The sequence below is a fragment of the Saccopteryx leptura genome, chromosome 3 (genome assembly GCF_036850995.1).
Source record: "Saccopteryx leptura isolate mSacLep1 chromosome 3, mSacLep1_pri_phased_curated, whole genome shotgun sequence".
NCBI lineage: Eukaryota > Metazoa > Chordata > Mammalia > Chiroptera > Emballonuridae > Saccopteryx > Saccopteryx leptura.
The window spans coordinates 94,172,433-94,184,475 of record NC_089505.1 but is presented as its reverse complement, the minus strand read 5'-3'; positions in this window follow the sequence as shown (position 1 = coordinate 94,184,475).

Below are 12,043 nucleotides of genomic sequence, written 5' to 3'. Positions count from 1 at the left end.
TTCTCTCCTCCGAGACTCCCTGTCCGAGACTGTGGCTGCGTCAGGGAAGTCTTTTCCGTCCGTCCGAGTGAGTGTGTGCTTGTGGAGACCTCCCCAAGCACATCCACTTTCATCCGTGGCTGTACCTTGAGTTTTTGGGACGCTAGTGCTCAGGTCTGACCACTCCGAGGACTGGGGGAAGCTGTTGGGGCACGGGAGTCTCCCTCCCTAGAGAAGAAGAAACTGTTCTTCTTCTCCGCTGTGGCCAGGCCACAGAGCCCACTCAATTGGCCTCCTGAAGGGACTTTCAGTGTTAACACCCTCACCAATTTAACTATAGCCAAAAAAGCTGGGAACTGATTGGAGATCTCTTACATACACGGCTTCTAATTATTCGCGCACCTGTCCTTAATCTCTGTGCCGCCTGTTCCACCGCGCAGGCCTTTTTCTGGCCAGAGAAACCTAAAACAAAACAAAACAAAACAAAACAAAACAAAAAACATATCTAGCCTGACCTGTGGTGGTGCAGTGGATAGAGCGTCGACCTGGAATGCTGGTTCAAAACCCTGGGCTTGCTGGGTCAAGGCACATACGAGAAGCAACTATTACAAGTTGATGCTTCCTGCTCCTCTCCTGACCTTCTCTCTCTCTCAAAATAAATAAATAAAATCATATATATATATATATATATATATATATATATATATATATATATGAGTCTCGGACAGGGAGTCTCGGAGGAGAGAACCGAGAGGAATGCTGGAGGCAGGGGACCCACCGCACCGTGCGCCGAAGTGGGTGTAAGTCAGAGATCCTGGTTCTATCTCGGAGGGGAGGGGAAAGGAGCAGTCCTTGCAGACTTCTAACTCTATTATATATATATAATAGAGACAGATTTCCCTAATAAATAATGGCAAAAAATGTATAGGGCCAGTTCATTCCCTGGGTAGGAGAGATGGATAGAATCTTATTACTACTATATTTCAATGGGACCAGCAGCATTGACATCATCTGGAGGCTCCCTAGAACTATAGACTCTCAGGGCCCACTTCAGACCTACTGATTCAACATCTGCAACCATGTTAATAAGCAAGTATTAGGTTGAGCATGAAGGATAAATGGCAGACAGAGTTAAATATCATCTCTGTTAGGGATCAGAAAGGGTGTGACATTCTGGATTGAATTTGCCTTGTTGCCTACCAACATTATAGTATTTACCCTTTAGGAAGAGAACTCAAAAGACAAGATCATTTCCTGACTCTTTTTCTCTAACTAGGTGTGGGAACCCAGCCTGCTTCAAGATCTGGCCGGGACAAGCCTGAGAGGTCTTCGTTCCAGCTCAGCCTTCAGCTGCTGCCCCGCCCACCCCCGCCCCTCCTCCATTCACAGGGGAGGCCCTGAGAAGGGCGGGTCCTTTGCTTCAAGTCACCTACCAACCACGGTGCTGGCCTCCTTCCGTCCTGGCTCCTAGTATTCCATTTCTAAGCCTCAAAACTAATAAAAAATGAAATAACTCAAAAATACAATTAACATAGTTTTGTAGAGCAGAAAGAGTTTTATCGAATGAATACTTACCCTTTGCCAAACAGCAAACAAATTGTTGTAAAATAAAAGAAAATATAAAAACGCTACGAACTTATTCCCCAACCCAATATTTCTTCCCTGCCTCCAATTTTAGGCCTTTTTTTTTTTCCTATGGACTTGGCTTATCGTTTCAGAAAAATGATTATTTTTAAAATGGGTTTATTGTGAAAGAATTATGTGCCTATTGTAAAAAAATCATTCCAAGTCATAACGATGTAAATATTGACCCAACATTTCCACTCTTAAGTATATTCCCAAGAGAAATACGTGCACACAAAAACCTGTGCATGAATGTTCACAGCACCGTTCTTCACAACAGCCCCCAGATGGGAACAACCCAAGTGTCCTCCGCTGACAAATGAATAAACAAAGCATGGTACATTCATACAATGGGATATAATTCAATAATAAAAAGGAATGAAGGGCTGATATAAGCTCCAACACGGGGCCCTGGTCGGTTGGCTCAGCAGTAGAGTGTCCGCCCAGCGTGTGGAAGTCCTGGTTTGATTCCGGTCAGGGCACACAGGAGAAGTGACCGTCTGTTTCTCTACCCTTCCCCCTTCTCTCTCTCTCTCTCTAATTCTCTTTCTCTTCCCCTCCTGTAGCCATGATTCAAACAGTTCCAGCAAGTTGGCCCTGGGCACGGAAGATGGCTCCATGGCCTCGCCTCAGGTGCTAAAATAGCTCTGTTGCCAATGAGTAACACCCCAGATGAGCAGAGCATTACCCCGTAGGGCTTGCCAGGTGGATCCCAGTTGGGGCGACTGCGGGAGTCTGTCTCTGCCTCCCTGCCTCTCACTTAATAATAATAAAAAAAGCTCCAACACGGGTGAATCTTGAAAACATACTAAGTGAGAGAATCCAGTCACAAAAGACCATGCATTATATGATTCCACTTCTAGAACTGTCCAGAATAGGTAAACTCATAGAATCAGGAAATAGATTAGTGGTTGCCAGGGACTGGGGGCAGCCGAAATGGGGTGTGACGCTTATGGGTATGGGAGTTTATTTTGGGGGTGATCAAAATGTCCTGAATTTAGATATGGTGATGACTGTACAAGTCTGTGAATATACCAAAAACTACTAGTAAAAACAATGTTTTTTAAAACTGAATTTTGTGGTATGTGAATTATATCTCCATATAGTTATTTTTTATCTTTTTTTTTTTTCTTTCTGAAGTTGGAAATGGGGAGGCAGTCAGACAGACTCCCGCATGCGCCCGAACGGGATCCACCCGGCATGCCCACCAGGGGGCGATGCTCTGCCCATCTGGGGCGTCGCTCTGTTGCTACCAGAGCCATTCTCTGTGGCCTGAGGCAGAGGCCACAGAGCCATCCTCAGCGCCCGGGCCAACTTTTTGCTCCAATGGAGCCTTGGCTGCAGGAGGGGAAGAGAGAGCGACAGAGAGGAAGAAGAGGGGGAGGGGTGGAGAAGCAGGTGGGCGCTTCTCCTGTGTGCCCTGGCTGGAAATCGAACCCGGGACTCCTGCACGCCAGGCCAACACTCTACCACTGAGCCAACCGGCCAGGGCTATCTCCATACAGTTATTTTTTAAAAACAAGAAGGAAGCAAATAAAATATCCTTTTTAAACCACCCCAGCCCAGACTTCCCCACATAGCCATTCATTTGTTCATAAACATTCACTGTGGGCCTCCGTGGAGTCTGTGCAGGGAGGATGCAACATGAAACAAACCACCCACATCCTAGGACAGTGGCACCCCATTACTCAGAGCCCCACGGCCAGTGCCTGCACCACCTCCATCATTTCCACTGCTGGACCTCTGACTCTCACCTCCTCCCTTCCTTTTACAACCACAATGCCAGCGATCACGGGGCCCACTGCTGTCACTGTCCCTGGGTCCCTCGTCTCTCACTGCCCTTCTCACCTGGTCACTCACTGCTTCCGCAGCCTTCCCTGCTCCTCGCATCACCGGTCTCACGTGACCAAACCCCAGCGCTGGTCTGAGCCAGTGCTCTGCCTACTCTGCCCCTGCCCCTGGCCTGGATGGTTCTGGCTGGAGGAAAACACTCCACCTCGCCAGCCGGCTCACTTTAAATTCATGACGCGCACTCCGAGTGGGTCCTTAATGCTGCTCGGATGTCCCCGTCATGGTCATTCACTCTCCCCATGTGGCCCCCCTTCTCCTCTATAAAATGAGACAGTAACATTTCTGCCTCCTGGGGCTGATGGCTGTGTTAGCACCGGGCACATAGTAGGTTCTAAATCAGTGCTAGTTCACTGGGGTTATCATCTCTGCTCCTCAGTCCAGGGGCTCCCTGGTGACCCGGTGTCCAAGGAAAACCTCCCCTGTGGTCATTTATTTTGTTCCACTGGCTGGGCAGCCATGGGTTCTTTGCCCTATTGGGTCACCGTGGCACAGGGCAGTGAAATGCCTGACCAAGCTCAGCAGTGAGACAGGGAAGCTGACTTCCTGCAGCTGATGTCCCATGTGATGGGTCAGGCCTGAGTCAGACCACGGGGCCCAAATGGAAAGTTACCAGGCCTTCAGAAAGGGAGGGTGGAGGAGTTACAGAGTGCAGACAGCCAGCACCCCAGTCTGGGCTGAGCAGGTCAGCCGCCCCCAGGAATCAAGGCTGTACCTCCCTCCGGGGAACAGATCAAAGCCCAGAGAGAAGAGGAAGTGTGAGTGTGGCTCCCCAGTGAGTCACTCCATCCATCTGGGGCAAGTCACCTCTCACCCCTGCAGGAAGCCTGCTCACCCACCTGCCTGCCCACCAGGCGAGATCATCTGACTTGGGCCAGTCTATTCATAACACTGACTCGATTCACCTGCCTGCGCCCACCCTCCAATCCTCCACCTCCGGGTGGACATGTTGAGAAGTTTGCAGGTGCCTGAGTCTACAAGTAGGTCTTGGGAGATAATAGAGACAGTGGGAGGGGTGGGAAAATTCCCGTTCTGGAAGGCAGGATGTCTGGGACATAGCTACTAACCAGCTGTGTGAGCCTGGCAGGTGCCACACCCTCTCTGGGCTCCACTGTATACTTCTACAAGAACGTGCAGCTGGACTGGATGTTCAGCTCTGGAATTCTACTAGGGCTTGGGTTCCTCCAGCTTACCTTGCCTTCCGGGAAACAGCCCTACAGCTTAAGGGGCCCCTGATGGCTTGCTGCTGCCACACCTGGACCCAACCCCGTCGAGTCCCGCACCCCCAGCAACATTCAGCTGTGCCCAGCTCCGAGAGCATGCGCGCAGAGAGCTCCCCACACAGCACCACAGCTGGCCGGCCCCTGTCATCCTTCAGGCCACAGCCTGGACATCACTTTCCCAACCGCCTTCCTCTTCTGACCTGCCAGCTGTGTGCGCCCTCCAGCGGAGGCTATTCCCTTTTTACTCCTCCTCATTCAACAGAGCTGTGTGCCCCAGGCAGTGACCAGCACACAGAAGGGGTCAATAACTATAGAATGAAGGAATGAATGAAGTGGAAGCTTCCGGGCAAGCTGGAGCCGTGGTTTGCTTCCCTCCCATGGGCCCTGGTGCAAAGCCGCCCAGAGGTCAGACCTGCCCAGGAGGGCATGCTGGTGGGAGGGGTGTAGATTTTCCAGGGAGGTTCCAGCCAGGTTCCAGCCATGCCACCACCCCAAGTTGTCTGGCCCATGACTCACTGGCCCCAAACAGCTTTATTTTCCCCGAAAATATAAGACAAAGTTTATTTAGAAAGTTACAGAGGTAGAAGAAATGGGCTTTAGGAAACAAGTCTCTGAGGCAAAAGAAGGGCCCTCCCTTGGAATTTAGGAAAAAGAGAGAGGCAAGGAAACCGAGCCTGGGGGAAGGAAAAGGGAGGGGAAGTGGGGAAAGGCACGGTGGGTCACACCCCCCCCCCACGTCCCCAGGGAAAGTGCACCAAGCAGCTTTCTTAACACTCCATGGCCTTTAGCAAACCACTTTCTGACCAGGCCTTCCAGCTAAGACATCTCCAGCTGGGCCAGTCTCCCCCTATGGGCTTGAAGTTTCTAGGGTCCCACTGGCTTGAAGGACCAGCTCAAGACTCCTGGGCTGTACTACATTTTCCCAAGGAACCCTTTCTCTGTTTACAGAGGGGAAAACAGTTGTCCCTTACAATGACTAAAAGTCCTCCTGTTTTCTGAGACCCTTCCCCACCCACCTCCTATTTGGCATTTGTCTGGGGGGGGGGCTGGGGTGAAGGAGAGCCCCAGGACCACCCCACCCCCCTGCCCAGCACTCCCAGGCTCAGGAGGACACCAGGGTTGGGGAACACCAGTCCTCAAACTGGTGGTGTTTTTTTTTTTCAAAACTCTTGTTTACAATGGCTGCCTGACCTGGGCCATCTGGGGCCATCAGGAGCTCGCTTCAGTTCTGGGAACAATCAGAAATCCACAGAAGCTGGCTTGGGTCCGCCACCTCCCCTCCTGTGCCGTCAGTGGGCCCCCTGCCCCTTTTTCTGGACATTTTCTCTGCTCCAAGCCCAACCCATGCCCGTATCAATGACAGACAATGCCTCCTGGACATCATAGGCTTTCCCCTCCATCCCCTTACTTTTTAAAATAAACTTTTAACTTGGGAATTGTCTTATTTTTTAAGTAAAAACAAAGATTGCCTGATTGGTGGTGGTGCAGTGGATAGAGCGTTGACTCAGAACACTGAGGTTCCTGGTTTGAAACCTCCAAGGTCATTGGCTTGACCACGGGCTTGCCCGCTTGAGCGTGGGATCATCAACATGATCCCAAAGTCACTGGTGTGAGCCCAAAGGTCGCTGGCTCGAGCAAGGGGTCACTCGCTCTGCTGTAGCCCCCCAGTCAAGGCACATATGAGAAAGCAATCAGTGAACAACTAAGATGCTGCAACGAAGAATTGATGCTTCTTGTCTCTCTCCCTTCCCCTCTCTTTCCCCGCCTCTCTCTCTTTCAAATAAAAATAAAAAATAAAATAAATACAAATGAAAGTTTATTTAGAAAGTCACAGAGTAGAAGAAATGGGTTCAGGAAACAAGTTACAGAGGCAAAAGTAGGGCCCTCGGAGATTAGGAGAGAGAGAGAGAAGGGTAAAGGTAACATGCCTGGGGGGAAACGCAGGACGGTTGGAAAAGGCATGGGTGTGCTCCCCAGAGGGGGAATGTGCCCGAAATTTTGGAATACTTTTATATTTACAGAAACATTGCAAAGGATCACAGAGTCTCCTAACACCTTTAAGCAGTTCTCTTGTGACATCTGGTGTAACCAGGGCACATTTATTTGAAGAAAGACTACTCAGATGCTCTTTAATCTCTTTCACTGCCTGACCCATGTACATTACGCATTATCCAATAAAAATTTGGTGTTGTCCCAGAGGACAGCTGTGATTGGCTCCAGCCACCCACAACCATGAACATGAGCAGTAGGAAATGAATGGATTGTAATACATGAGAATATTTTATATTTTTAACATTATTATTATTTTTTATTAAAGATTTGTCTGTGAGCCAGATGCAGACATCAAAAGAGCCACATCTGGCTCGCGAGCCATAGGTTCTCGACCTCTGGGTTATTCGGTCTGCTGTAGCCCCATGGTCAAGACACATATGAGAAAGCAATCAATGAACAACTAAGGTATCGCAACGAAAAACTAATGATTGATGCTTCTCATCTCTCTCTGTTCCTGTCTGTTTGTCCCTATCTATCCCTCTGTCTGACTCTCACTGTCTCTGTAAAAAAAAAAAAAAAAAAAAAAAGAATTGTGTCTAAATGGGCCCCCCACCTACCACTCGCCTTCTGGGCACCTTTACTGGGGAGCAGGACTGGCCAGGCTACACAGGACCTTGTTTGACCAGGCCCCAGAGTGTTGTCCCACTGAGGCCACTGGCTGTGTGTCCTTGGGCAAGCCACAGCATCTTCCTGAGCCTCAGTTTCCTCACCTGGAAGATGGTGACCAGAGCCTTCCGTGCAGAGGTGTCGGGAAGGTACAAGGTCAAGCAGGAAGCAGTCCCCCAGCAGCTGTTGGGGTGGCCATTCTGTGGCCCCAAGGGGCAGGCGGGTGACAGTCAGGCAGGCTTGCTTACCATTCCAGGCAGGCTACCTAACCCAGATAAAACTGGCTTTCTGTCGGGAATAATCAATCATCCGACCTCTCTAGCCTCACTCCAAACAAGAACTCAGGAAATAAGTTAGTTTCTACTGTCCTTCCTCGCTCTCCGAAAGGGTTATCTCAAGATCAGGTAGCTGGTTAGAGGTTCAACCAGCGGGAACGCCTAGGTCTTGCTAAGACCTTGCCCCATCCGCCTGAGCAGGGCCCATCCCCTTCCCCCTTGTTCCGAGACTGTGGGCAGGGCGGCAGCTGCTACCTGCCTGCTGCCTCTTGACACCCCTGAATACCTACCTCCCCTCCTGGTCTGAAAGAGCTGTCTAAATGCACCCCATCAAGGAAGCATGAACCTTTTCCAAAACAGGTAAAATCATGGCTTCCTCACAGATATAGAATCAACATGTGGCCTGACCTGTGGTGGTGCAGTGGATAAAGCGTCGACCTGGAAATGCTGAGGTCGCGGGTTCAAAACCCTGGGCTTGCCTGGTCAAGGCACATATGGGAGTTGATGCTTCCAGCTCCTCCCCCCCTTCTCTCTCTCTGTCTCTCCTCTCTCTCTGTCTCGCCCTTTCCTCTCTAAAATGAATAAATAAAAAAATAAAAAAAGAAATTAGAACTATAAAAAAAAAAAAAGAATCAACACGTGTTAAACATTTAACACCTAAGGGAACCAGGTGGGTATGTTATAACTGACTAGCTCAAAAGGACAACAGGCCTGACCAGGTGATGGCACAGTGGATACAGCGTCGGACTGGGATGCAGAAGACCCAGGTTCGAGACCCTGAGGTCTCCAACTTGAGTGGAGGCTCATCTGGTTGGAGCAAAAAGCTCACTGGCTTGAGCCCAAGGCCCCTGGCTCGAGCAAGGGGTTACTTGGTCTGCTGAAGGCCCACGGTCAAGGCACATATGAGAAAGCAATCAATGAACAGCTAAGGTGTTGCAACACGCAACAAAAAAAACTAATGATTGATGCTTCTCATATCTCCATTCCTGTCTGTCTGTCCCTGTCTATCCCTCTCTCTGACTCTCTGTCTCTGTAAAAAAAAAAAAAAAAAAAGGACAACAGAAGAACATTCACATTTATCGGTGGGCTGGAAAATTGAAGTGAACGAGCAAATGGGGAGAAAAACTGGTTTTCCCACAAGGGGCTGAGGGGAACCATCTGTCTACCAGACAGGACAGGATTGATCAGTGACCTGCAGTTTACAGTTGTCAAATAGCTCAAAGACAAAAGGAAAACCCGGAAGATGTGCTGTAGACAGCCTGTAGTTTCCACTGAAGTGTACACCCCCCCCCCCTTCTCCCGCAGAAGGAAGGTGGCAAATAGGGCACTCCGTGGTCTTAACCTGATCATCAGAGCGTTCACGAGATCAGCATGACTCACGCGCTGTGAATGCAAAGTCCTTTCCGGAGGACTTGGGGAAATGACATCTCCCTGCAAGCAAGAGGCTGCCTCAGAGCAGCTGCTTTAAAGGTGGAGGGCACAAATATTTTAAGGTTGTTTTTCAGCTGTGGGTGTTTGTGACCAGGGTCTGTAGCCGAGGCCTGTAGTACTCACTGGACCAGGTTTGAGCAGCCCCGGATGGCATCTCTGTGATGTGCAGTGTCCTTGTTTCTAATTGGGCTAGTCATAGCATCTATATCATAGATTGTGATGATTTTTTTATGAGTAGCTATCCACCTTATGAGATGTGTACTTTAAATTGATAAAGCCATTTCTATGACAATGTCCTGTGGTCACTGGGATTCTCTCTTAGTCCAGCCTTCTCCTCTTTCCCCTATCCTGTTGCACTGTCTTCTCCCCATTAAGTCCTCATTTCCGCCATTTGTGTTCCCATCAATGTAGTTTCTAGTTGCCCTGAAGGGGCTGGTAGATGTTGGGTGGAGTTCACACTTTCAAACACCTGGGTAAGGGGGTCTTTGGTAGGTGTGACTAGCAGAAAAGCTCCAAGCAGCCCAGCAAACCCATACGGTCTTATCTGGAACCTGTGCTTACTGAGTTCTTGTTCCCAGGTACAGACTTGCAGGTGGAAGTGTGGGAGCTCCCAGGCGGGACCCTCCCAGCAGGAAGGAGTTCTGGCTGATGAGGAATTCACTCTCCTGGCATGGCTCTCTCTCCAAGAAGGTGCCCTCCAGTCGCAGCAACTCCACAGTCTTCCAGTTTTCTTCTCTCATCCTCACTGCAACCCCACGCAGTAGGTGGGCGGGAAGTATTCCCATCTTGCATCTGGAGAAGCTGAGGACCCCATGAGAGGCAAGGGAACACTGGTGCCCAGGGCTCCACGCCTAGTTCGCTAGCCCATGCTGCTCTCTAGTGGCTGTGCACAGTACCTCCCTTCAGGAAGCGCAGGACTTGGCTGGGGTTGCACACTGCAATGGCCAGCCTTCCTAGGAGCGCATTAAGGGGGACCCATCCCCTTCTCAGGACCCCTACATCATTTTGTCAGCCCCTTTTTTGTCTCTGAGCATTAAATCTATATGTATATGTTTAACTGTGGTAAAATAGACATAACAATCCGTCACCATTTTAAGTGGCAGTAAGCAGATTCACATTATTATGTAAACATCTCCCTATTCATCTTCAAACCCTTAACTTGCAAATGGAAACTCTGTACTGATTAAACACTTCCCATTCCCACACTCAGCCCAGCCCACCTTTCTGGAGTGCTTGCCACACAGCACCTTCTACTTTTCTGCATCTATGAATTTGACACTCTGAGTACCTTATCCAAATGGAATCATACAGTATCTGTCTTTTTTTTTTTTTTTTTTTACAGAGAGTCAGAGAGACAGATAGATAGGGACAGACAGACAGGAACAGAGAGAGATGAGAAGCATCAATCATCAGTTTTTCATTGCAACACCTTAGTTGTTCATTGATTGCTTTCTCATATGTGCCTTAACCGCCGGCCTTCAGCAGACCGAGTAACCCCTTGCTTGAGCCAGCGACCTTGGGTCCAAGCTGGTGAGCTTTGCTCAAAGCAGATAAGCCCATGCTCAAGCTGGTGACCTCGGGGTCTCGAACCTGGCTCCTCTGCATCCCAGTCCAATGCTCTATCCACTGTGCCACTGCCTGGTTACACTTTTTTTTTTTTTACAGAGACAGAGAGAAGGATAGATAGGGACAGACAGACAGGAACGGAGAGAGATGAGAAGTATCAATTTTTTGTTGTAGCACTTTCGGTTGTTCATTGATTGTTTTCTCATATGTGCCTTGACCGGGGGCTACAGCAGACCGAGTAACCCCTTGCTCAAGTCAGTGACCTTGGGCTCAGGCTGGTGAGCTTTGCTCAAACCAGATGAGCCCACGCTCAAGCTGGCGACCTCGGGGTCTTGAACCTGGGTCCTCCACATCCCAGTCTGATGCTCTATCCACTGCGCCACTGCCTGGTCATGCAAACACTCACTTCTTAAATCCTCCCCAAACTCCTCGGTACCCGCCCACATCCTGTAGGTCCCTCCTGAACCCTCACTGTGCACAGCAGCAAGCACAATATACCCCCTTGTTGCCTGGGGACGTGTCCCTGGTGGTCTCTGATCCATGGGCTTCAACAGGATCATTGAGGAATGTTGATAAAAGGAGTGATGGCTGTGCAGGCCGGGTAGCTCAGTTGGTTAGTGTTGTCCCCATATGCCATGGTTGCAAGTTCGATCTCCAGTCAGGGCACATAATAGAACCAACCAATGAATGCATAAGTAAGTGGAACAACAAATTGATGTTTCTTGCTCTCTCTAAAAATCAATAAATAAAATATTAAAAAAATAATAATAATGGCTGCCTGACCTATAGTGGCACAGTAGATAAAGCATTGACCTGTAATACTGAGGTTGCCAGTTCAAAACCTCGGGCTTTCCTGACCTGTCATGGCATAGTGGATAAAGACACGACCTGGAACACTGAGGTCACCAGTTCGAAACCTTGGGCTTGCACAGTCAAGGCACATATGGGAGTTGATGTATCCTGCTCCTCCCCCCTTCTCTCTCTCTCTCTCTGTCTTCTCTAAAATAAATAAATAAAATCTTAAAAAAAAAAGCCCTGGCCAGCTGGCTCAGTAGTAGAGTGTCAGCCCGCTGTGTGGAAGTCCCAGATTTGATTCCCGGTCAGAGCACACAGAAGAAACGCCCATCTGCTTCTCCTCCCTCCCCCTCTCCTTCCTCTCTGTCTCTCTCTTCTCCCACAGCCAAGGCTCCATTGGAGCAAAGTTGGCTCGGGCACTGAGTATGGCTCCATGTCCTCCGCCTCAGGCACTAGAAGGGCTCAGGTTGCAACAGAGCATCACCCCTTAGTGGGCATGCCGGGTGGATCCCGGTAGGGCGCATGCAGGAGTATGTCTCCAGAAAAATACAAAACTAACGAACAGGCCCTGGCCAGTTGGCTCAGCGGTAGAGCGTCGGCCTGGTGTGCGGGGGACCCGGGTTCGATTCCCGGCCAGGGCACATA